This window comes from Cynocephalus volans, chromosome 5 (assembly GCF_027409185.1).
Source record: "Cynocephalus volans isolate mCynVol1 chromosome 5, mCynVol1.pri, whole genome shotgun sequence".
Classification (NCBI taxonomy): Eukaryota; Metazoa; Chordata; class Mammalia; order Dermoptera; family Cynocephalidae; genus Cynocephalus; species Cynocephalus volans.
In genome coordinates, this window is record NC_084464.1 from 2,822,094 (window position 1) to 2,849,257 (window position 27,164).

The window sequence follows — 27,164 nt, forward strand, 5'->3', positions numbered from 1 at the left end:
TATGTGACTGACGATGGCATGAATACCTAGTGTTAACAGTCTTTGGTGTGCTCAGCATTAATATACGTTAGGAATTGTCATGGAAACTTGTAAAATTAAAAAAAAATTCCAAATGCATGTCATCTGGCCTTGGAGTCCAGTTCTTCAGTACACACTCTGCTGATTTGGGCACCTCAGTCAAGAACCCAGTCAAAGAACCTCACAGAGTCACCCACAGGCCACGAAGCCACAGCACACGAGCAAGACTTTCCCGTGCTGCCCTGTTAACCATGAGCAGATGCCAAGGGCCCCAGATGTTTCAGCAAATCCTCTAGTTTCAGCAAATCCTCTAATATGAAACAGGCCAAAGCAAACAAACAAAAAAGGAAAAAGCGAATTGGAAGAAATAGAGATCATGCAAGGGAAACAGAAAATACCATTAACTTCCTCAGAGTTATAGGAGAGAAACTATTGGACTTAATGACGAAGAACAGACATTGTTAAAGTAGAAGAGGGAGAAGATGAATCAAATAACCATGAGGTCATTTAGAAATTAAAAATATAACTGTTGAAATTTTTGTTTGCTTGTTTGTTTTGTGTGTGTGTGTGTGTGTGACAGTTAAGGGGGTTGTAACCCTAGGGGTGGTGTCGCCTGCACCGCGCTCAGCCAGTGAGCGCACCGGCCATCCCTTTGTGGGATCCGAACCCGCGGCAGCGCCGCTGCGCTCCCAGCGCCGCTCTCTCCCGAGTGCGCCACGGGGCGGCCCATAAGTGTTGAAATTTAAATTAGAAAACAACTCACTAGAAAAGTGAGAAAATAACACAGGGGAAGCCTGATTAGATCAAAAAGACAAAAGGATAACAAGAAAGATACTATTTTAAAAAAAAGCATATAAAAGTAAAAGGAGTAAAAGGGAAAGAGAGAGAGAGAAAACGGAAGTGCATGTCCGCAGAGCCAGTGTCTGAACAACACGCGCTCCAGGAAGAGCCGCGGAGATGGGCAGGAGGAGAGAACCGTGGGAGAAAGGAGGAAGGGACAGGTCCCGGAGGTCCCCAGAGGTCCCCACGTGGAGAGTGACGATGGGTCCACACGCCGCCCCGCACTGGGGAAGCACAGGGGACACCGTGTCAACTCTGGGTGTGGGGGTCCAGGGGACGGACGCTGCGGAGGAGCCTCAAGACGGAGACCACAGGGGAGTCCGGCCTTCAGCGTCTCGTGCAGAGTCGGTTCTGATCTCCGCTTTTCCTCGTCGAACGTGAGTCCGACAAGGCGAGGACGGGCCTCTGGACGTTTAGCAGCCCAAGACCGTTTTCTTAGCAGTCTATGGGGGGGCGTCTCCCACTAGGAAGAGGACATAAACCCGGACAGGGGACAGGGCCCTGGTGACGGCCACGGGGGATCGTACCCACCCCGACTGCTCGGAGGCTGCAGTGTAGACATCAGCTCCCAGGAGGTGTCGTCCAGAGCACCACATGGGTCCCTGAGGCGTTCACCTGTGGTGACAGCAGCCGCCCTAACCGGGACAGTGCGCGTGCGCAGACGCCACCGCTCACAGAAGACACGCGATCCTCACCGGACTGTCAGCCGCGTCCCCGCAGCCGCCGGGGCGCGGCTCTCAGAGCCACCGACGGGAAGCCGCGGTCGCGGGGTGCGCTCTCCGTGGCGCCTCCTGGTGGCCCTGCCTGCAGCTGCCGCCCCCAGGCCGCCCGCCCGGGACAGGAGCGCACGACCGGCCGCTCTCCACTCCCTGCTCCCGCCCCTCTGCGCCCCATGACAGCGGGTTCCAGCGACACGACGGATTCCCACGGGCGCTCCAGGTCGGTGCAAGGGGTCCGCGCTGACGAGGCGCCGAGGAGCACAGCCGTGAGAGGGACCCGCCTAGGCTGTCGTCGGCCGACGGTCCTGGCGGTTCCTCGGCCCCAGGCTGGCAGGCACAGTCCGCCTCGTGACAGTCCTGACCGCGGAGCCGTGTGCTATGAAAGCCACACGGTCACCACGAGCGACGGTATCTTGTGTACTTTTTCAAAACTGAGTTTTCTATTCTATGCCTTTATTCAACCGTATGAAATATAGAATTAGTAATTTATCAAATTGCGTAAAAAATGTCAATTGTTATTTATATATAAACAAAATTTATCGATTTATTTGGAAGAATTGATATATTTTCCCTACTTATTTTCTCATCTATGAACATGTACATCTCTTCATTGTCTTCAGTTTGTTCGTTTTTTCAATAACATTTTACACTCAGTGTTTAGAAATGATGATTGTAAAAATGCACCCTAATTATTCATGCAAACCTTATGAATGAAAATTTGGGGTGTTTCCAACCCTTAGGAATAGGTATTGTCATATTAACAATCTTGTCGACACCTCACCTTATAATTTTTCAAGGTTACATATGATATAGATTCCTGAATATTGGGTTACAGTGTAAAATAGTAAATATACAAGTATAATTTTGCTAAATTTTGCGAGTTTCTGCTCCTTATGGGCTCTACCATTTGCATTCCACCACAATGTATTATAATACCTGTATCCCCACAGTCTCACTAACAAGTTTGTTATCAAAAAATTAAATTTTGCAAATCTAATAGGTGAAGACTTGTATTTCAATATATTTTAAATGTATAGTTCTCTATGAGGGATTTTAAGCACCGAATTAAGTATTGATGCCAATTTAAATTTCCTTTTGTGTTATTAGGTTGTTCATATATTTTGTTCATTTTTATTTCATTTTGTTGGTCATTTCCATCTCATTTTTTCACACATCATTGTATTAGTGATATTATCCTAGTTTAAGAGGTTTTTTGTTTTTTTGCTTTTTTTTAATTGAAACATTATTGATCACCCATTTTAAGTATTATAGCTTGTAATTACTTTTTGTCGTGTCCTTTTGACCTAGTTGGTGGCATTTACCTTTTGTTTGAGTTTGCTTTGCTTTATTAATTGCTGCTATGTCATCCATGTTAACTGCTGCTACATTAGTAGCAGCATATTTTCACCAGTGATTTGAAATGCTATCTTTCTTAAAAACTAAATTTCTATAAATCTTGGGTATCTCTTTGAATTCTCCATTCTTTTTCATTAGGTTTTATATTTACTTATAAACAAATTGCATATGGTCTTGATAATGAAGAATTTATAAAAAAAAAAAATTTCGATCTCTGGTTGACTTACCCCTCCCTTTTGATTTGTTTCCTCATTTTTTTCTGATGAACGATTAATGTTTCATCAAAATTTTATAATCATCTTATTTTGTTCTAGGTGAAGAAACAAATGAGACTATTTTTAATGTGATCATGACACACGTATAAAGTAACTTAGGAGAAAATCAAATCCTTAGGATCATGTGGCTTTCTGGCCAAGAAAATATCTCTGACATTTCTCTATCGTTTGTGTATGTATGTTTTAAGAGTGTTCTAATGCTTAAATCACATAGTTAAACAGGCTTTGTCGAGTTCTTGTTAGCTTTATGCCACATATTTTAACAATTTTGTGGCTATTGAAAATGGAATCTTGATTTGTGTAATGTAATCTAGATAGTTATTGTTATTACATAAGACATTTATTAATTTTATATGTGAATTTTTCTAAATCGCAACATGTAAATTTTATTTTAGTAAGTCGTCTTGTTTGTAATAGGTTTTTAATTAATTCTTTTTGATTTTCTAAATTCACAATACATACACATAACACATTTTTCTCCATCTTGGAATATACAAATACGTATGGTCAAATCTTATTTTATCTAGTGTTTTGATATTTATGAGTCTTACATTTTCTCAAAAGTAGTTTTGGCTTCTGTGGAAATTATTATGTGTTTTTCTTTCTTCTAATGCTTAATACTTTTGCAAAATATTGAAGTTAGTAATTCATCTCAAATTTAATTTTGTGAACGGTACCTAGCAAAAGCATAACTGGATTTAATTTCCAAGTAAATAATATTTCAATCCCTGTAATGATGAAGTGCTTTCCCCTAAGTAACCTGAATCCTTTCCACATATACCAGAATCTGTTTCAAAATTCAAACTTTTACTCCACTGAACTATTCGCTTATTCTTTGCCAATCTCATTCACTTTCAAGTATGTTCCTTTGCAATACATTTTATTAGACGGAGCAAATTTCCTCTTTGTTTTTATTATTATTGTTCTTCTTATGTCTTGAATATTTTGGGGGCCATTTTTGCACATAATTTTTTTTCATATTAACTTTGAGGTTATTTGACAAGTCCCCTAAACATCACTCTTTGGAATTTTTCAAGTTTAGATTTATTGAATCTATTGGTTAACATAGGTAGAATACATATATATGTGGCGTAACTTCCTAGCATCACTGCTGCCCGGCACATGGACACACGTGGGCATTTTGGTAGGAGCTGCTGAGTGGCTCCTGCGACAGGGGTATCTATGAACACATCTCCTGGGGCATCTGCTGGGACCTCTTCTTCCTTCATTCTCACAAGAGCTGGTCGTCACCAGACATACAGACCTGCCCATCTGATGGGGCAAATGCTATCTGAATAGTGAGCAAATTTCTGTGCATAATCATTAGGGAGGCCGCGGATGTCTGACATTTACTGGCCATATGAATTGCTTCCCTGTGGAACTGCAGGAATATGTCCTCTGTCCCTATGGATAAATGAGAACTCTCCGTACAACTAGGATGCATACTACCCTTTCTCTGCCCATGAAGAATTTTCCAGTCTGGGGTTTGTCTTTTCACCTTTTGACATTATTCTGGTTTTTGTTTGGACCAGGAAAAGTCAGCATTTTCCTCAGTGGCTTCTGGCTCTCTGGTCATTCAAAAGTAGTTCCTATTTCAAGATTATGGCAATAATAACTATCAGGGCTTTTTGTTTCTACATAGAGTCTTTGGTTTTTCTGTAATTTTCCTCTTACTAAAAACATAAAATGAAAATTAATCAGATCTTTCTCATATTATGCGGCCAGGTACAAAAGGCCACATAACATATAACTGTACTGATAGGAACAATCCACGATAGGTAAATTCACACACACAGAAAATGGAGTGGTAGTCAGGGACAGGGAGAGGCGGGATGGGGAGTGACAGCTTAATGGCTACAGAGTTGATGAAGCTGTTCGATCACTAGACGGTGGTAAGGGTTGCACCATATTAAAAATGTACTTAATGCCACTGAATGGTAATTTTGAAAATATTAAAAACACTTTATTTTATACAAGGGATATTATTGAAAATAAAAGATGAAAAAATTTGAGGAGATGCAGGACACAGACAAAAATGAGGAGAAGCACAGCGTCAAGGAAGGGCAAGAACAGATCTGGAGTGGGGACTGGTGAGGGTGTTTGTGGGAGCTCTGGAGCCAGGGCTCCCCTGGGTGCTGGTGTTTCTTCTAATTCTTCGGATGTTTCAGGAACGGTTATGTCAGGTTGCTCTAGCTCTACCTCTGGATCTTGATCTTTCTCCTGCTCTTTCTCTTGCTCTTTCTCCTGATCTTTCTCTTGATCTTTCTGTTGCTCCTGCTCTGGATCTTGCGTCTGATCTACCACTTGCTCTGGATCTTGTTCCTGCTCTACCTCTTGCTCTGGATCTTGCTCTCGCTCTGCCTCTGGCAGTGGAGGTGGAGCTGGAGCTGGAACTCGAGCCGAACATGGCAGCAGCTCTTGGGACAGTTGTTCAGCCTGGGCGGAAGCTGGAACTGGAGAGACAACAATTGAAAATATCAATGTGAGTTTCTATGTCTCATCCAATGACACTGTCTTTCTAGAAGCCCAAGTCCAGAGAGCCAGCCTCAGGAAGTCTCCCCACACTGCAGAACACTGTATGATTGTTCTGAGTACTCAGTGCCCCTGTCCCCAGCCTGCTTCTGGAAACTCTGCTCTGTGTGGCCCAGCCCAGGCCCCTCCCCAAACCCGCACAGGCACCCACCCTCTTCCTCCTCACCCTCAGTCTCCGCCTCACTAGGCTCCAGGTGCTCCGGCTTCTCCAGCTGCGCCAGAAGAAGATCAGCCTTACGCTCCACCTCTGAACCTCGCATACTGATATGTACATAGGCCGAAAGAAACTTCAGAGAATGAAATTCAGGAGGCTCGTGGAAATCGGTGGAATAGAATTCCAGCCAGATCTTTAAGACAGAGGACATGGCACTGTGGGAGACAGGTGGGCAACAGCATCAGAGGCCTGGCCTATCCCTCTATGCTGCCCTCCCAAGGCTCCCCTGAGTGAGCTGCAGTCTTGTACCCTCTGCCCGTGCCTGTCCATAGACCAGCCCATCCAATGTCCACCCCCAGTATGGCAGTTCTGGCACAGATGGGCCTGGCAGCCGAGGAGGGGCTGGCAAAAGCCTCCATGGGAGGAGCCTTCAACCACTGATGTGACCACGTTTCCCTTCTTCAGGGAAACCTGACTACCTCCTCTGGCTGTGTCACTGCCCCATCCCTGCTGGAATGACCTGTCCACCTCAGGAGGGTGCTGTCTGCTCTGGGCATTACTCACTGGCACACAGGAGGTGTTCAGCAATATCTGATAAATGAGGAAACAGAGGGAGGCGCTGCTCCCCTGGCCTACCCAGGGCCCTTGGAAAAGCCCAAACTTGAGCTCACACGTGAATGTACTGCCCAAGTGTCTGCATGGAAATCTGCATATCCTTTTGCCAGTGACAGCAATCTCTTGGCCCTGACCACACTCTGCACCCTCAGCACCAGCTGAGCATCCCCATGGAGGCTCCAGCCCCGAGTGTGAGCGGGATGCTCTGCACACCTCCTGCTCTGGCTCAGCACGGGCTCTGGGGGTGTGGGCAGGGCTGGGTGGGAGGGCGTGGGGATGGATTCTCTCTGGGCTCACTCTGCTCTCCAGCCTCTCGCACACCCTATGGTGCCTGGGACCACATCCCCAGCCGTCTTGACTCCTTTCCCTGCAGGGAAAGCCTTGAGCCCTCAGCCCTGTAGCAGGAATCATAAGATGTGTGAGAGCCAGAGTTCTGCCAGCCCCCCACCCACAGGCCCCCGCAGACCACACGCAGTTGTGTGGAGATGGGAGCCCCTCCTTCTGCACCTAAACCCCACTTACCATTTTAGCTGCTCCAGGGATTCGCCATCCCCGTGACAATCAGTAATCATGTTTCCATACCTAGAGGAGGTCAGGAGTGTGTCAAATCTACCATACGGTGGCACTACCTGCTTCTCATGTCTACTGTGACTGTCTCACCTCTGACTAGAATGGAAGTCCAGGAGGGCAGGGAATGCAGTCTCCTCGGTTCATTGGATCATGGTCAGTGCCCAGAAAGTGACTGCACATAGTGTGGCTTCACCTATGTTTGTTGAAGGAATGAACCCCAACCAACTCCTGCCAAGATATCTGGGTGCACCTGAAGCCGCTATGCCCGCCTCTGGTCTCCCTGCTTTGAATACACCCAGAAGCCTACAGATAGAATCTCAAATTTCCTGTAAAAATGTGAAAACAGTGAAGCCCAAGTCAACGAGGTCAGTGAGGGGGTGACAGAGACTTCCTCGTGGGGGTGTCAGGAATCCTGAATGAGGACGACCGTGGCCCCTCCAGCAGACCTTCCACAGGGCTGGACTCAGGAGCAGCACTTTCCATGGGGGACCCACTGGAGCTTGTTCCTGTGACCACCCACTGAACACAGGAGGAAACTGAGGCTCAGAGGGGTGTGGTGACAGTCCTAAGACTCACAGCTGGGAGGCGGCCTAGTGACACTGTGTGATCCAGGGCCTGAGTGCTCACCTGAGGAAAAGCAGGTGCAGCACATGCCGGGGACTGGCAAAGTTCCTGTAGGTTGACAGAAACAGGTGGACATAAGATTGGTCACCACCCAAGACAGCAGGCACCAGGTGCTCCACCCGCTTCTTCAGGGTGCGTGCCGGGACAGGCCACACCATGTGGGTGGCATCTGAGCTCAATGAAGATGTGTCTTCACTCTAGGACAGGACAGGGGAGAGATACACAGTGACAGCACCGTGAACCCCAAGGAGGGCAGGGGCTGGAGGCCAGTCTTAACCCCAGGGAGGACATGAGAAGACAGCCTGAGGGCCCAGGGTTAATGTACAGGGTGGTGGTTGCCACCCCGGCAGTCCCCGTTCACCCTCCAGCCAGACCTGAGGTGTGAACACACCAGGACCAGCAGGTTTATAAACCCCCCACCCTCTGCCCCTGCCCTGGGAGGGTGTCCCATGTCCCCGTTCCCCACACACTCAGGAGGAGGGGCTGCGGTCACCCAGGGAGGCTCATAGTGCTGGCCTGGCCTTGCCCAACCTCCTCTGGGCCACCTGACATTACCTTTGGGGACCTCCTCCCAGACGGCCACAGGGGTCGAGGGCGAGGGCTGAACCAGCGCCGGAAGCATTGGACAAGCCTCTCAGCACAGGGCTTCCTGGGGCTACGGCCCCGGGACCTCGGGATACAGCACAACATCTCACTCTGCCTGTGGCCAAGTGAGCTGGGGAAGGGGCTGTGTATAGAATGTGGGTGCCAGGTTACCGAGTTCCGAGTTCTGTTGGGGTCTGTCGTCAACGAAGTGAAGTCACTTCCTGATACCTCATTTCCTGAGCCCCTCCTCTGTGTACAAGACTGCAAATGCCCCTCTGGGTACCTGTCTGCTGACCCTCCTTCCCCATGAACTCTCTCTATTGCCCACACTTCCACCAACACTGCCTGACCACACCCCTGTGCAAGGCCTGGGTGCAGCCAGCGTCACAGCTCAGAGGAGATACACGTAGGGTCATCCCCAGCTCCTGCTTCTTATCACTTTATGTGACCCTGGACAAGCCATAGTCACTCTCATGACCTCCCCAGTCTCCCCTTTTGCACAGTGGGGATCTTTCTAGCATCTTCTTCCTAGGGATGGCATCAGGCATGTGTGAGAAATCATCTCTGAAACCTATGGCCGGTGTCACATGCAGCTAATAAACAAGACTAGAGATAAAATCCACGACGGTGTGGAAGGTAGCATGGAATACGACTAACGACAGGTCTGGTTCCTGTCATATAATCTTGAAAATGTCACTTTTGCTCTTGGTCTGTTTTCCCTGTCCGCACCATGCGACAGTTGGAATTTCATGCATTCACATACTGCTTTCCTCCATAAAACCTTACAATGGCTTCGTGTGTATTTAGGTTTGGACTCAAGTGCCACATCTCTGTCTGTGTGGTTGGCGACACCTCAGGGGCTCCCCGTGGTCCCCACCATCTGCTGCACACATCCTCACGTAATCCCCTGCCCTGCAGTGTGGACTGGACTTAGTGACTCACTTCTAACCAATATAGTATCAAAAGTGAGAAGATGTCACTTTCTAAATGTCATGGTAACATGCCTGTCTCTAGAGTCTTGTGCTCTGTCTCCTCTGTTCTCTCTGTTTGTATCCACCATATGCCAAGCATGGTGCCGAGAGCTGGAGAAAGAGCTGATTCAGCTGCACCCTGGCTTGGGAGATGATCCCAGGATAAGAAAGAGGAGAAGACGTGCTATCGAGTGGCTGACATTCTAAGAGAGGAAAGGGTAAAGTGATCTAGGAGGCCATCAGAATATTCTAGATTAGGAAGCTACCTGAAGATGGTAGGAAATGAACACCATTTGCAGAGAAGAACCAGAGGCGTTTGTTCCATTAAGATGACGGCAACATGTAACTGATGTGTAAGATGTAAGTAAGTAAGAAATACTATTCACAAATTCAAATCCTATTTTCAAAATCATTGAATGGCAGGGATAAGTGCTCATGTTCAATGCAAACATAACTAGAATTGAGGAAGATTCCATGTATGGAATAACTTTATATCTCCATTAGATGAAAGTATGCAGATATATGATCAGCAATTCTTTTCAAATTGTATAAAATATCCATTGTTGACACAATCAGGATTCCACCCCCATACTTTGGCTTCACACCCCATTTTCTTTACACCAGACACACATCCATTGCTGTGATGTAGATCCATTGCTGTCAACACTATCCCAGCCCACAGCCTACTGGTCCTGGGAGACAGCAACTCTATCACTATATTGTGTGCAGAATCCAGGAAGGGCCTAACACGGGGGCTCCATAAATACTCCCTGAAGTGCTGCACTTGAGAAGAGTCTATGATTTTATTACCTGGTGCTCTACCTACACATGTTATCACTTTGCATTATGTCATGATCCTTAGTCCCCCTCACCTGACAGTCAGCAACCCAGGAGCAGAGTCTACACCTCGGTCTGCCCATATTCCAGGCCCCCAGCCCAGCACCTGGCAAGTAATAGGTGCCAAGTACTGATGAATGAATTGTCTGGAAACATGTGAAACAGGATTCATCAAGAATACCCAGATGGAAGGTCACCATGAACATGCTGCCTGATAACCTGCCAGCCCTTTAATTCTGTCTGCCGACCACTTCCTTCAGCCAGGAACTGCCTGGGCACAAAGATTTCCCAGAGTCACCATCCTGCCTTGACTTCTGCCGTTCACTTTAGCCTCCTTGATTGTCCTACTTACTGTGGGTTTCTTCACTCTCAGTCTCAGGGGACACCTCTGAACCCCTAAGGTAGCCCACTGGGTCTTCCTTCTCTGGCCAACACATTCCTCTTGCTTCTGTGCATGGCCTTGATAGCAGTGTCACAGGCAATCCCAGGAAAGTGACACCGCAGCATGCTGACCTTGGGCACCCGCACTAGTCAAGGGAGCCCTCTCCCTTCATCTCCTGCAGAATCCCCCTAGGAATAGGGGATGCAGATATGTACACATGTGTAGGGAGGAAAGGGGTTCTCATGACATCTTAGCTAGAAGATGATTACAAATTTTTTAAACATTACTAGAAAATTATGGTTCATTTGTCCTGGCATGCAACTGAATGATAAAAAAATCTGTGAAAAATTCTGACACCCATGACAAAAGAAATGATCCAAACAATATGACCATCGAGGTGCTTTTCTTTTATGTTTAGGACTATCATTAAAAAATGTGGTATTGAGGAGCATGTCAACAATATTGGGGGAGGCTCTGGAACGATGCTGAGTAGAAAATGGACAATGATTACTTTTTTGAGAGTTGAGAGAAGCTATTTTGCAGAAAGTGGCAAATGAGCTTGACTTTTAAAAATGAAGAGCATTAAAGGAAGTAAGTTGAGTGGAAAGTAGATGATATTTGGGGGAGGGGTGACATGTTAAGTTACAAGAGGCAAAGAAATGGAAAGAACACATGTTTTGCAAAGGGAAAAATCATTCCTGTAAAACATCAGAATTGGAGTTTTCTTGCTGTTCTTTTTGTGCCTATGTAGTATCTTCTTTCTGCTGTAACTTCCAACTTGGGTTCTAGGTACTCTGTGTATGTGTGTGTTTACAAGAGAGAAATTGATAAACCTTAGTAAGCCCTAGAAAATTCTAGAGGTCTGAAATAAACAGATATTTTTCAAGTTTATTTAATTAAAAAGCAAAACAAAACAAAAACAGTGTCATCTGCTCCTATTAGGTAAATAAATATATGATCATATTGGAATCTTTGTGTGTGTGTGTGGCTGGCCAATATAGGGATCCACACCCTTGACCTTGGTGATACGAGGCTGTGCACTAACCAGCTGAGCTACCAGCCAGCCTATACATGATCATATTGGAATAATATGCAACAGAGAGATACTCTGCTGCTATGGAGAATAAGCTGATTGCAAGGAAAAAAGATGCTCACAGATAAGGCAAGGGTAGGCTTTTTGTCCCCCATTGTGGAATAGTACAGGGAACAATGCAAATGTATTGAGGCTGGTAATTCCAAGTCATGGGAGGGAAATTAAAATGATGACTCTGGAAGAATAGTTTCAAATGTCAAGGAGTTTGAGGCAGGTGATCAATTTAGTGAAATGACAATTGCTTTAGGAGAGGCTGCTTCTTTGAAAGGATTGATACATACAGCAAGGCAAGGGAGGTGACTGTGCTGCTAAGTTTTTAATATTGCTATGCGTTTTAACTTTAAATATATTTGTGACTTTGCATGTAGCTCTGAATTTTGAGTGTCATAATTACTTAAGAATCTTTTATGGATTTGATTACTATAGCTATCACTGTAATTTGATGAGGTTTTAGAACTACATTCCATTCCTAATTTTGGTTTTATTATTTCCAAGTGCCAAAATACTTAACACAGAACCACCTCTTATTCTATAATAAAAAGCAATGGAGACAAGTTCTTCAGTTGAAAAAGATTACTTTTTTTTTTTTTTTTTAAAGATGACCGGTAAGGGGATCCTATCCCTTGATGTGGTGTTGTCAGCACCACGCTCTCCCAAGTGAGCCAATCAGCCATCCCTCCGTAGGGATCTGAACCCGTGGCCCTGGTGCTGTCAGCACCACACTCTCCAAGTGCGCACGGGCCGGCCCTGCTCCATGGTAGTTTTAGATGCTTCCCTCCTTTCTTCTCAGAATTTTCATTTTCCCATGTTCTCCTGGACAACTTCAACCCTGCTAACGATTCAAACCCATCACATCTGTCTGTCATGGTGTGGACTGGCGCCCAAGCAGAAGACTCAGGGCCTCTTTGAACTAGGACTTGCATTGACTTCAACTCAACCAAGCTGAGGCGCCGATCTTGTGATTACACTTAGCATGTGCTATGAATGGAGAGAAATGAAGTGAAAAGTGCCTATGAGATGCGAAGTCAAACTTGTCACGTTCCTAGTCCCCTCTCTGGGCTTCTCTCCATCTTCAGCTCCACCTCACTGTTTACCCCTTAAAGAAGCCAGATGCTCTCTAATTCGTATGTCCACGAAACACTTGGTATCAAATAACAGGTATTAAATGACTATTTGGTGGAAGTTCTGTATCCTAAATTTGTAGGTGTCCTTTATGTGACTGACGATGGCATGAATACCTAGTGTTAACAGTCTTTGGTGTGCTCAGCATTAATATACGTTAGGAATTGTCATGGAAACTTGTAAAATTAAAAAAAAAAATCCAAATGCATGTCATCTGGCCTTGGAGTCCAGTTCTTCAGTACACACTCTGCTGATTTGGGCACCTCAGTCAAGAACCCAGTCAAAGAACCTCACAGAGTCACCCACAGGCCACGAAGCCACAGCACACGAGCAAGACTTTCCCGTGCTGCCCTGTTAACCATGAGCAGATGCCAAGGGCCCCAGATGTTTCAGCAAATCCTCTAGTTTCAGCAAATCCTCTAATATGAAACAGGCCAAAGCAAACAAACAAAAAAGGAAAAAGCGAATTGGAAGAAATAGAGATCATGCAAGGGAAACAGAAAATACCATTAACTTCCTCAGAGTTATAGGAGAGAAACTATTGGACTTAATGACGAAGAACAGACATTGTTAAAGTAGAAGAGGGAGAAGATGAATCAAATAACCATGAGGTCATTTAGAAATTAAAAATATAACTGTTGAAATTTTTGTTTGCTTGTTTGTTTTGTGTGTGTGTGTGTGTGTGACAGTTAAGGGGGTTGTAACCCTAGGGGTGGTGTCGCCTGCACCGCGCTCAGCCAGTGAGCGCACCGGCCATCCCTTTGTGGGATCCGAACCCGCGGCAGCGCCGCTGCGCTCCCAGTGCCGCACTCTCCCGAGTGCGCCACGGGGCGGCCCATAAGTGTTGAAATTTAAATTAGAAAACAACTCACTAGAAAAGTGAGAAAATAACACAGGGGAAGCCTGATTAGATCAAAAAGACAAAAGGATAACAAGAAAGACACTATTTTAAAAAAAAGCATATAAAAGTAAAAGGAGTAAAAGGGAAAGAGAGAGAGAGAAAACGGAAGTGCGTGTCCGCAGAGCCAGTGTCTGAACAACACGCGCTCCAGGAAGAGCCGCGGAGATGGGCAGGAGGAGAGAACCGTGGGAGAAAGGAGGAAGGGACAGGTCCCGGAGGTCCCCAGAGGTCCCCACGTGGAGAGTGACGATGGGTCCACACGCTGCCCCACACTGGGGAAGCACAGGGGACACCGTGTCAACTCTGGGTGTGGGGGTCCAGGGGACGGACGCTGCGGAGGAGCCTCAAGACGGAGACCACAGGGGAGTCCGGCCTTCAGCGTCTCGTGCTGAGTCGGTTCTGATCTCCGCTTTTCCTCGTCGAACGTGAGTCCGACAAGGCGAGGACGGGCCTCTGGACGTTTAGCAGCCCAAGACCGTTTTCTTAGCAGTCTATGGGGGGGCGTCTCCCACTAGGAAGAGGACATAAACCCGGACAGGGGACAGGGCCCTGGTGACGGCCACGGGGGATCGTACCCACCCCGACTGCTCGGAGGCTGCAGTGTAGACATCAGCTCCCAGGAGGTGTCGTCCAGAGCACCACATGGGTCCCTGAGGCGTTCACCTGTGGTGACAGCAGCCGCCCTAACCGGGACAGTGCGCGTGCGCAGACGCCACCGCTCACAGAAGACACGCGATCCTCACCGGACTGTCAGCCGCGTCCCCGCAGCCGCCGGGGCGCGGCTCTCAGAGCCACCGACGGGAAGCCGCGGTCGCGGGGTGCGCTCTCCGTGGCGCCTCCTGGTGGCCCTGCCTGCAGCTGCCGCCCCCAGGCCGCCCGCCCGGGACAGGAGCGCACGACCGGCCGCTCTCCACTCCCTGCTCCCGCCCCTCTGCGCCCCATGACAGCGGGTTCCAGCGACACGACGGATTCCCACGGGCGCTCCAGGTCGGTGCAAGGGGTCCGCGCTGACGAGGCGCCGAGGAGCACAGCCGTGAGAGGGACCCGCCTAGGCTGTCGTCGGCCGACGGTCCTGGCGGTTCCTCGGCCCCAGGCTGGCAGGCACAGTCCGCCTCGTGACAGTCCTGACCGCGGAGCCGTGTGCTATGAAAGCCACACGGTCACCACGAGCGACGGTATCTTGTGTACTTTTTCAAAACTGAGTTTTCTATTCTATGCCTTTATTCAACCGTATGAAATATAGAATTAGTAATTTATCAAATTGCGTAAAAAATGTCAATTGTTATTTATATATAAACAAAATTTATAGATTTATTTGGAAGAATTGATATATTTTCCCTACTTATTTTCTCATCTATGAACATGTACATCTCTTCATTGTCTTCAGTTTGTTCGTTTTTTCAATAACATTTTACACTCAGTGTTTAGAAATGATGATTGTAAAAATGCACCCTAATTATTCATGCAAACCTTATGAATGAAAATTTGGGGTGTTTCCAACCCTTAGGAATAGGTATTGTCATATTAACAATCTTGTCGACACCTCACCTTATAATTTTTCAAGGTTACATATGATATAGATTCCTGAATATTGGGTTACAGTGTAAAATAGTAAATATACAAGTATAATTTTGCTAAATTTTGCGAGTTTCTGCTCCTTATGGGCTCTACCATTTGCATTCCACCACAATGTATTATAATACCTGTATCCCCACAGTCTCACTAACAAGTTTGTTATCAAAAAATTAAATTTTGCAAATCTAATAGGTGAAGACTTGTATTTCAATATATTTTAAATGTATAGTTCTCTATGAGGGATTTTAAGCACCGAATTAAGTATTGATGCCAATTTAAATTTCCTTTTGTGTTATTAGGTTGTTCATATATTTTGTTCATTTTTATTTCATTTTGTTGGTCATTTCCATCTCATTTTTTCACACATCATTGTATTAGTGATATTATCCTAGTTTAAGAGGTTTTTTGTTTTTTTGCTTTTTTTTAATTGAAACATTATTGATCACCCATTTTAAGTATTATAGCTTGTAATTACTTTTTGTCGTGTCCTTTTGACCTAGTTGGTGGCATTTACCTTTTGTTTGAGTTTGCTTTGCTTTATTAATTGCTGCTATGTCATCCATGTTAACTGCTGCTACATTAGTAGCAGCATATTTTCACCAGTGATTTGAAATGCTATCTTTCTTAAATACTAAATGTCTATAAATCTTGGGTATCTCTTTGAATTCTCCATTCTTTTTCATTAGGTTTTATATTTACTTATAAACAAATTGCATATGGTCTTGATAATGAAGAATTTATAAAAAAAAAATTTTTCGATCTCTGGTTGACTTACCCCTCCCTTTTGATTTGTTTCCTCATTTTTTTCTGATGAACGATTAATGTTTCATCAAAATTTTATAATCATCTTATTTTGTTCTAGGTGAAGAAACAAATGAGACTATTTTTAATGTGATCATGACACACGTATAAAGTAACTTAGGAGAAAATCAAATCCTTAGGATCATGTGGCTTTCTGGCCAAGAAAATATCTCTGACATTTCTCTATCGTTTGTGTATGTATGTTTTAAGAGTGTTCTAATGCTTAAATCACATAGTTAAACAGGCTTTGTCGAGTTCTTGTTAGCTTTATGCCACATATTTTAACAATTTTGTGGCTATTGAAAATGGAATCTTGATTTGTGTAATGTAATCTAGATAGTTATTGTTATTACATAAGACATTTATTAATTTTATATGTGAATTTTTCTAAATCGCAACATGTAAATTTTATTTTAGTAAGTCGTCTTGTTTGTAATAGGTTTTTAATTAATTCTTTTTGATTTTCTAAATTCACAATACATACACATAACACATTTTTCTCCATCTTGGAATATACAAATACGTATGGTCAAATCTTATTTTATCTAGTGTTTTGATATTTATGAGTCTTACATTTTCTCAAAAGTAGTTTTGGCTTCTGTGGAAATTATTATGTGTTTTTCTTTCTTCTAATGCTTAATACTTTTGCAAAATATTGAAGTTAGTAATTCATCTCAAATTTAATTTTGTGAACGGTACCTAGCAAAAGCATAACTGGATTTAATTTCCAAGTAAATAATATTTCAATCCCTGTAATGATGAAGTGCTTTCCCCTAAGTAACCTGAATCCTTTCCACATATACCAGAATCTGTTTCAAAATTCAAACTTTTACTCCACTGAACTATTCGCTTATTCTTTGCCAATCTCATTCACTTTCAAGTATGTTCCTTTGCAATACATTTTATTAGACGGAGCAAATTTCCTCTTTGTTTTTATTATTATTGTTCTTCTTATGTCTTGAATATTTTGGGGGCCATTTTTGCACATAATTTTTTTTCATATTAACTTTGAGGTTATTTGACAAGTCCCCTAAACATCACTCTTTGGAATTTTTCAAGTTTAGATTTATTGAATCTATTGGTTAACATAGGTAGAATACATATATATGTGGCGTAACTTCCTAGCATCACTGCTGCCCGGCACATGGACACACGTGGGCATTTTGGTAGGAGCTGCTGAGTGGCTCCTGCGACAGGGGTATCTATGAACACATCTCCTGGGGCATCTGCTGGGACCTCTTCTTCCTTCATTCTCACAAGAGCTGGTCGTCACCAGACATACAGACCTGCCCATCTGATGGGGCAAATGCTATCTGAATAGTGAGCAAATTTCTGTGCATTAGCATTAGGGAGGCAGCGGATGTCTGACATTTACTGGCCATATGAATTGCTTCCCTGTGGAACTGCAGGAATATGTCCTTTGTCCCCATGGATAAATGAGAACTCTCCGTACAACTAGGATGCATACTACCCTTTCTCTGCCCATGAAGAATTTTCCAGTCTGGGGTTTGTCTTTTCACCTTTTGACATTATTCTGGTTTTTGTTTGGACCAGGAAAAGTCAGCATTTTCCTCAGTGGCTTCTGGCTCTCTGGTCATTCAAAAGTAGTTCCTATTTCAAGATTATGGCAATAATAACTATCAGGGCTTTGTGTTTCTACATAGAGTCTTTGGTTTTTCTGTAATTTTCCTCTTACTAAAAACATAAACTGAAAATTAATCAGATCTTTCTCATATTATGCGGCCAGATACAAAAGGCCACATAACATAACTGTACTGATAGGAACAATCCACGATAGGTAAATTCACACACACAGAAAATGGAGTGGTAGTCAGGGACAGGGAGAGGCGGGATGGGGAGTGACAGCTTAATGGCTACAGAGTTGATGAAGCTGTTCGATCACTAGACGGTGGTAAGGGTTGCACCATATTAAAAATGTACTTAATGCCACTGAATGGTAATTTTGAAAATATTAAAAACACTTTATTTTATACAAGGGATATTATTGAAAATAAAAGATGAAAAAATTTGAGGAGATGCAGGACACAGACAAAAATGAGGAGAAGCACAGCGTCAAGGAAGGGCAAGAACAGATCTGGAGTGGGGACTGGTGAGGGTGTTTGTGGGAGCTCTGGAGCCAGGGCTCCCCTGGGTGCTGGTGTTTCTTCTAATTCTTCGGATGTTTCAGGAACGGTTATGTCAGGTTGCTCTAGCTCTACCTCTGGATCTTGATCTTTCTCCTGCTCTTTCTCTTGCTCTTTCTCCTGATCTTTCTCTTGATCTTTCTGTTGCTCCTGCTCTGGATCTTGCGTCTGATCTACCACTTGCTCTGGATCTTGTTCCTGCTCTACCTCTTGCTCTGGATCTTGCTCTCGCTCTGCCTCTGGCAGTGGAGGTGGAGCTGGAGCTGGAACTCGAGCCGAACATGGCAGCAGCTCTTGGGACAGTTGTTCAGCCTGGGCGGAAGCTGGAACTGGAGAGACAACAATTGAAAATATCAATGTGAGTTTCTATGTCTCATCCAATGACACTGTCTTTCTAGAAGCCCAAGTCCAGAGAGCCAGCCTCAGGAAGTCTCCCCACACTGCAGAACACTGTATGATTGTTCTGAGTACTCAGTGCCCCTGTCCCCAGCCTGCTTCTGGAAACTCTGCTCTGTGTGGCCCAGCCCAGGCCCCTCCCCAAACCCGCACAGGCACCCACCCTCTTCCTCCTCACCCTCAGTCTCCGCCTCACTAGGCTCCAGGTGCTCCGGCTTCTCCAGCTGCGCCAGAAGAAGATCAGCCTTACGCTCCACCTCTGAACCTCGCATACTGATATGTACATAGGCCGAAAGAAACTTCAGAGAATGAAATTCAGGAGGCTCGTGGAAATCGGTGGAATAGAATTCCAGCCAGATCTTTAAGACAGAGGACATGGCACTGTGGGAGACAGGTGGGCAACAGCATCAGAGGCCTGGCCTATCCCTCTATGCTGCCCTCCCAAGGCTCCCCTGAGTGAGCTGCAGTCTTGTACCCTCTGCCCGTGCCTGTCCATAGACCAGCCCATCCAATGTCCACCCCCAGTATGGCAGTTCTGGCACAGATGGGCCTGGCAGCCGAGGAGGGGCTGGCAAAAGCCTCCATGGGAGGAGCCTTCAACCACTGATGTGACCACGTTTCCCTTCTTCAGGGAAACCTGACTACCTCCTCTGGCTGTGTCACTGCCCCATCCCTGCTGGAATGACCTGTCCACCCCAGGAGGGTGCTGTCTGCTCTGGGCATTACTCACTGGCACACAGGAGGTGTTCAGCAATATCTGATAAATGAGGAAACAGAGGGAGGCGCTGCTCCCCTGGCCTACCCAGGGCCCTTGGAAAAGCCCAAACTTGAGCTCACACGTGAATGTACTGCCCAAGTGTCTGCATGGAAATCTGCATATCCTTTTGCCAGTGACAGCAATCTCTTGGCCCTGACCACACTCTGCACCCTCAGCACCAGCTGAGCATCCCCATGGAGGCTCCAGCCCCGAGTGTGAGCGGGATGCTCTGCACACCTCCTGCTCTGGCTCAGCACGGGCTCTGGGGGTGTGGGCAGGGCTGGGTGGGAGGGCGTGGGGATGGATTCTCTCTGGGCTCACTCTGCTCTCCAGCCTCTCGCACACCCTATGGTGCCTGGGACCACATCCCCAGCCGTCTTGACTCCTTTCCCTGCAGGGAAAGCCTTGAGCCCTCAGCCCTGTAGCAGGAATCATAAGATGTGTGAGAGCCAGAGTTCTGCCAGCCCCCCACCCACAGGCCCCCGCAGACCACACGCAGTTGTGTGGAGATGGGAGCCCCTCCTTCTGCACCTAAACCCCACTTACCATTTTAGCTGCTCCAGGGATTCGCCATCCCCGTGACAATCAGTAATCATGTTTCCATACCTAGAGGAGGTCAGGAGTGTGTCAAATCTACCATACGGTGGCACTACCTGCTTCTCATGTCTACTGTGACTGTCTCACCTCTGACTAGAATGGAAGTCCAGGAGGGCAGGGAATGCAGTCTCCTCGGTTCATTGGATCATGGTCAGTGCCCAGAAAGTGACTGCACATAGTGTGGCTTCACCTATGTTTGTTGAAGGAATGAACCCCAACCAACTCCTGCCAAGATATCTGGGTGCACCTGAAGCCGCTCTGCCCGCCTCTGGTCTCCCTGCTTTGAATACACCCAGAAGCCTACAGATAGAATCTCAAATTTCCTGTAAAAATGTGAAAACAGTGAAGCCCAAGTCAACGAGGTCAGTGAGGGGGTGACAGAGACTTCCTCGTGGGGGTGTCAGGAATCCTGAATGAGGACGACCGTGGCCCCTCCAGCAGACCTTCCACAGGGCTGGACTCAGGAGCAGCACTTTCCCTGGGGGACCCACTGGAGCTTGTTCCTGTGACCACCCACTGAACACAGGAGGAAACTGAGGCTCAGAGGGGTGTGGTGACAGTCCTAAGACTGACAGCTGGGAGGCGGCCTAGTGACACTGTGTGATCCAGGGCCTGAGTGCTCACCTGAGGAAAAGCAGGTGCAGCACATGCCGGGGACTGGCAAAGTTCCTGTAGGTTGACAGAAACAGGTGGACATAAGATTGGTCACCACCTAAGACAGCAGGCACCAGGTGCTCCACCCGCTTCTTCAGGGTGCGTGCCGGGACAGGCCACACCATGTGGGTGGCATCTGAGCTCAATGAAGATGTGTCTTCACTCTAGGACAGGACAGGGGAGAGATACACAGTGACAGCACCGTGAACCCCAAGGAGGGCAGGGGCTGGAGGCCAGTCTTAACCCCAGGGAGGACATGAGAAGACAGCCTGAGGGCCCAGGGTTAATGTACAGGGTGGTGGTTGCCACCCCGGCAGTCCCCGTTCACCCTCCAGCCAGACCTGAGGTGTGAACACACCAGGACCAGTAGGTTTATAAACCCCCCACCCTCTGCCCCTGCCCTGGGAGGGTGTCCCATGTCCCCGTTCCCCACACACTCAGGAGGAGGGGCTGCGGTCACCCAGGGAGGCTCATAGTGCTGGCCTGGCCTTGCCCAACCTCCTCTGGGCCACCTGACATTACCTTTGGGGACCTCGTCCCAGACGGCCACAGGGGTCGAGGGCGAGGGCTGAACCAGCGCCGGAAGCATTGGACAAGCCTCTCAGCACAGGGCTTCCTGGGGCTACGGCCCCGGGACCTCGGGATACAGCACAACATCTCACTCTGCCTGTGGCCAAGTGAGCTGGGGAAGGGGCTGTGTATAGAATGTGGGTGCCAGGTTACCGAGTTCCGAGTTCTGTTGGGGTCTGTCGTCAAGGAAGTGAAGTCACTTCCTGATACCTCATTTCCTGAGCCCCTCCTCTGTGTACAAGACTGCAAATGCCCCTCTGGGTACCTGTCTGCTGACCCTCCTTCCCCATGAACTCTCTCTATTGCCCACACTTCCACCAACACTGCCTGACCACACCCCTGTGCAAGGCCTGGGTGCAGCCAGCGTCACAGCTCAGAGGAGATACACGTAGGGTCATCCCCAGCTCCTGCTTCTTATCACTTTATGTGACCCTGGACAAGCCATTGTCACTCTCATGACCTCCCCAGTCTCCCCTTTTGCACAGTGGGGATCTTTCTAGCATCTTCTTCCTAGGGATGGCATCAGGCATGTGTGAGAAATCATCTCTGAAACCTATGGCCGGTGTCACATGCAGCTAATAAACAAGACTAGAGATAAAATCCACGACGGTGTGGAAGGTAGCATGGAATACGACTAACGACAGGTCTGGTTCCTGTCATATAATCTTGAAAATGTCACTTTTGCTCTTGGTCTGTTTTCCCTGTCCGCACCATGCGACAGTTGGAATTTCATGCATTCACATACTGCTTTCCTCCATAAAACCTTACAATGGCTTCGTGTGTATTTAGGTTTGGACTCAAGTGCCACATCTCTGTCTGTGTGGTTGGCGACACCTCAGGGGCTCCCCGTGGTCCCCACCATCTGCTGCACACATCCTCACGTAATCCCCTGCCCTGCAGTGTGGACTGGACTTAGTGACTCACTTCTAACCAATACAGTATCAAAAGTGAGAAGATGTCACTTTCTAAATGTCATGGTAACATGCCTGTCTCTAGAGTCTTGTGCTCTGTCTCCTCTGTTCTCTCTGTTTGTATCCACCATATGCCAAGCATGGTGCCGAGAGCTGGAGAAAGAGCTGATTCAGCTGCACCCTGGCTTGGGAGATGATCCCAGGATAAGAAAGAGGAGAAGACGTGCTATCGAGTGGCTGACATTCTAAGAGAGGAAAGGGTAAAGTGATCTAGGAGGCCATCAGAATATTCTAGATTAGGAAGCTACCTGAAGATGGTAGGAAATGAACACCATTTGCAGAGAAGAACCAGAGGCGTTTGTTCCATTAAGATGACGGCAACATGTAACTGATGTGTAAGATGTAAGTAAGTAAGAAATACTATTCACAAATTCAAATCCTATTTTCAAAATCATTGAATGGCAGGGATAAGTGCTCATGTTCAATGCAAACATAACTAGAATTGAGGAAGATTCCATGTATGGAATAACTTTATATCTCCATTAGATGAAAGTATGCAGATATATGATCAGCAATTCTTTTCAAATTGTATAAAATATCCATTGTTGACACAATCAGGATTCCACCCCCATACTTTGGCTTCACACCCCATTTTCTTTACACCAGACACACATCCATTGCTGTGATGTAGATCCATTGCTGTCAACACTATCCCAGCCCACAGCCTACTGGTCCTGGGAGACAGCAACTCTATCACTATATTGTGTGCAGAATCCAGGAAGGGCCTAACACGGGGGCTCCATAAATACTCCCTGAAGTGCTGCACTTGAGAAGAGTCTATGATTTTATTACCTGGTGCTCTACCTACACATGTTATCACTTTGCATTATGTCATGATCCTTAGTCCCCCTCACCTGACAGTCAGCAACCCAGGAGCAGAGTCTACACCTCGGTCTGCCCATATTCCAGGCCCCCAGCCCAGCACCTGGCAAGTAATAGGTGCCAAGTACTGATGAATGAATTGTCTGGAAACATGTGAAACAGGATTCATCAAGAATACCCAGATGGAAGGTCACCATGAACATGCTGCCTGATAACCTGCCAGCCCTTTAATTCTGTCTGCCGACCACTTCCTTCAGCCAGGAACTGCCTGGGCACAAAGATTTCCCAGAGTCACCATCCTGCCTTGACTTCTGCCGTTCACTTTAGCCTCCTTGATTGTCCTACTTACTGTGGGTTTCTTCACTCTCAGTCTCAGGGGACACCTCTGAACCCCTAAGGTAGCCCACTGGGTCTTCCTTCTCTGGCCAACACATTCCTCTTGCTTCTGTGCATGGCCTTGATAGCAGTGTCACAGGCAATCCCAGGAAAGTGACACCGCAGCATGCTGACCTTGGGCACCCGCACTAGTCAAGGGAGCCCTCTCCCTTCATCTCCTGCAGAATCCCCCTAGGAATAGGGGATGCAGATATGTACACATGTGTAGGGAGGAAAGGGGTTCTCATGACATCTTAGCTAGAAGATGATTACAAATTTTTTAAACATTACTAGAAAATTATGGTTCATTTGTCCTGGCATGCAACTGAATGATAAAAAAATCTGTGAAAAATTCTGACACCCATGACAAAAGAAATGATCCAAACAATATGACCATCGAGGTGCTTTTCTTTTATGTTTAGGACTATCATTAAAAAATGTGGTATTGAGGAGCATGTCAACAATATTGGGGGAGGCTCTGGAACGATGCTGAGTAGAAAATGGACAATGATTACTTTTTTGAGAGTTGAGAGAAGCTATTTTGCAGAAAGTGGCAAATGAGCTTGACTTTTAAAAATGAAGAGCATTAAAGGAAGTAAGTTGAGTGGAAAGTAGATGATATTTGGGGGAGGGGTGACATGTTAAGTTACAAGAGGCAAAGAAATGGAAAGAACACATGTTTTGCAAAGGGAAAAATCATTCCTGTAAAACATCAGAATTGGAGTTTTCTTGCTGTTCTTTTTGTGCCTATGTAGTATCTTCTTTCTGCTGTAACTTCCAACTTGGGTTCTAGGTACTCTGTGTATGTGTGTGTTTACAAGAGAGAAATTGATAAACCTTAGTAAGCCCTAGAAAATTCTAGAGGTCTGAAATAAACAGATATTTTTCAAGTTTATTTAATTAAAAAGCAAAACAAAACAAAAACAGTGTCATCTGCTCCTATTAGGTAAATAAATATATGATCATATTGGAATCTTTGTGTGTGTGTGTGGCTGGCCAATATAGGGATCCACACCCTTGACCTTGGTGATACGAGGCTGTGCACTAACCAGCTGAGCTACCAGCCAGCCTATACATGATCATATTGGAATAATATGCAACAGAGAGATACTCTGCTGCTATGGAGAATAAGCTGATTGCAAGGAAAAAAGATGCTCACAGATAAGGCAAGGGTAGGCTTTTTGTCCCCCATTGTGGAATAGTACAGGGAACAATGCAAATGTATTGAGGCTGGTAATTCCAAGTCATGGGAGGGAAATTAAAATGATGACTCTGGAAGAATAGTTTCAAATGTCAAGGAGTTTGAGGCAGGTGATCAATTTAGTGAAATGACAATTGCTTTAGGAGAGGCTGCTTCTTTGAAAGGATTGATACATACAGCAAGGCAAGGGAGGTGACTGTGCTGCTAAGTTTTTAATATTGCTATGCGTTTTAACTTTAAATATATTTGTGACTTTGCATGTAGCTCTGAATTTTGAGTGTCATAATTACTTAAGAATCTTTTATGGATTTGATTACTATAGCTATCACTGTAATTTGATGAGGTTTTAGAACTACATTCCATTCCTAATTTTGGTTTTATTATTTCCAAGTGCCAAAATACTTAACACAGAACCACCTCTTATTCTATAATAAAAAGCAATGGAGACAAGTTATTCAGTTGAAAAAGATTACTTTTTTTTTTTTTTTTAAAGATGACCGGTAAGGGGATCCTATCCCTTGATGTGGTGTTGTCAGCACCACGCTCTCCCAAGTGAGCCAATCAGCCATCCCTCCGTAGGGATCCGAACCCGTGGCCCTGGTGCTGTCAGCACCACACTCTCCAAGTGCGCACGGGCCGGCCCTGCTCCATGGTAGTTTTAGATGCTTCCCTCCTTTCTTCTCAGAATTTTCATTTTCCCATGTTCTCCTGGACAACTTCAACCCTGCTAACGATTCAAACCCATCACATCTGTCTGTCATGGTGTGGACTGGCGCCCAAGCAGAAGACTCAGGGCCTCTTTGAACTAGGACTTGCATTGACTTCAACTCAACCAAGCTGAGGCGCCGATCTTGTGATTACACTTAGCATGTGCTATGAATGGAGAGAAATGAAGTGAAAAGTGCCTATGAGATGCGAAGTCAAACTTGTCACGTTCCTAGTCCCCTCTCTGGGCTTCTCTCCATCTTCAGCTCCACCTCACTGTTTACCCCTTAAAGAAGCCAGATGCTCTCTAATTCGTATGTCCACGAAACACTTGGTATCAAATAACAGGTATTAAATGACTATTTGGTGGAAGTTCTGTATCCTAAATTTGTAGGTGTCCTTTATGTGACTGACGATGGCATGAATACCTAGTGTTAACAGTCTTTGGTGTGCTCAGCATTAATATACGTTAGGAATTGTCATGGAAACTTGTAAAATTAAAAAAAAAAATCCAAATGCATGTCATCTGGCCTTGGAGTCCAGTTCTTCAGTACACACTCTGCTGATTTGGGCACCTCAGTCAAGAACCCAGTCAAAGAACCTCACAGAGTCACCCACAGGCCACGAAGCCACAGCACACGAGCAAGACTTTCCCGTGCTGCCCTGTTAACCATGAGCAGATGCCAAGGGCCCCAGATGTTTCAGCAAATCCTCTAGTTTCAGCAAATCCTCTAATATGAAACAGGCCAAAGCAAACAAACAAAAAAGGAAAAAGCGAATTGGAAGAAATAGAGATCATGCAAGGGAAACAGAAAATACCATTAACTTCCTCAGAGTTATAGGAGAGAAACTATTGGACTTAATGACGAAGAACAGACATTGTTAAAGTAGAAGAGGGAGAAGATGAATCAAATAACCATGAGGTCATTTAGAAATTAAAAATATAACTGTTGAAATTTTTGTTTGCTTGTTTGTTTTGTGTGTGTGTGTGTGTGTGACAGTTAAGGGGGTTGTAACCCTAGGGGTGGTGTCGCCTGCACCGCGCTCAGCCAGTGAGCGCACCGGCCATCCCTTTGTGGGATCCGAACCCGCGGCAGCGCCGCTGCGCTCCCAGTGCCGCACTCTCCCGAGTGCGCCACGGGGCGGCCCATAAGTGTTGAAATTTAAATTAGAAAACAACTCACTAGAAAAGTGAGAAAATAACACAGGGGAAGCCTGATTAGATCAAAAAGACAAAAGGATAACAAGAAAGACACTATTTTAAAAAAAAGCATATAAAAGTAAAAGGAGTAAAAGGGAAAGAGAGAGAGAGAAAACGGAAGTGCGTGTCCGCAGAGCCAGTGTCTGAACAACACGCGCTCCAGGAAGAGCCGCGGAGATGGGCAGGAGGAGAGAACCGTGGGAGAAAGGAGGAAGGGACAGGTCCCGGAGGTCCCCAGAGGTCCCCACGTGGAGAGTGACGATGGGTCCACACGCTGCCCCACACTGGGGAAGCACAGGGGACACCGTGTCAACTCTGGGTGTGGGGGTCCAGGGGACGGACGCTGCGGAGGAGCCTCAAGACGGAGACCACAGGGGAGTCCGGCCTTCAGCGTCTCGTGCTGAGTCGGTTATGATCTCCGCTTTTCCTCGTCGAACGTGAGTCCGACAAGGCGAGGACGGGCCTCTGGACGTTTAGCAGCCCAAGACCGTTTTCTTAGCAGTCTATGGGGGGGCGTCTCCCACTAGGAAGAGGACATAAACCCGGACAGGGGACAGGGCCCTGGTGACGGCCACGGGGGATCGTACCCACCCCGACTGCTCGGAGGCTGCAGTGTAGACATCAGCTCCCAGGAGGTGTCGTCCAGAGCACCACATGGGTCCCTGAGGCGTTCACCTGTGGTGACAGCAGCCGCCCTAACCGGGACAGTGCGCGTGCGCAGACGCCACCGCTCACAGAAGACACGCGATCCTCACCGGACTGTCAGCCGCGTCCCCGCAGCCGCCGGGGCGCGGCTCTCAG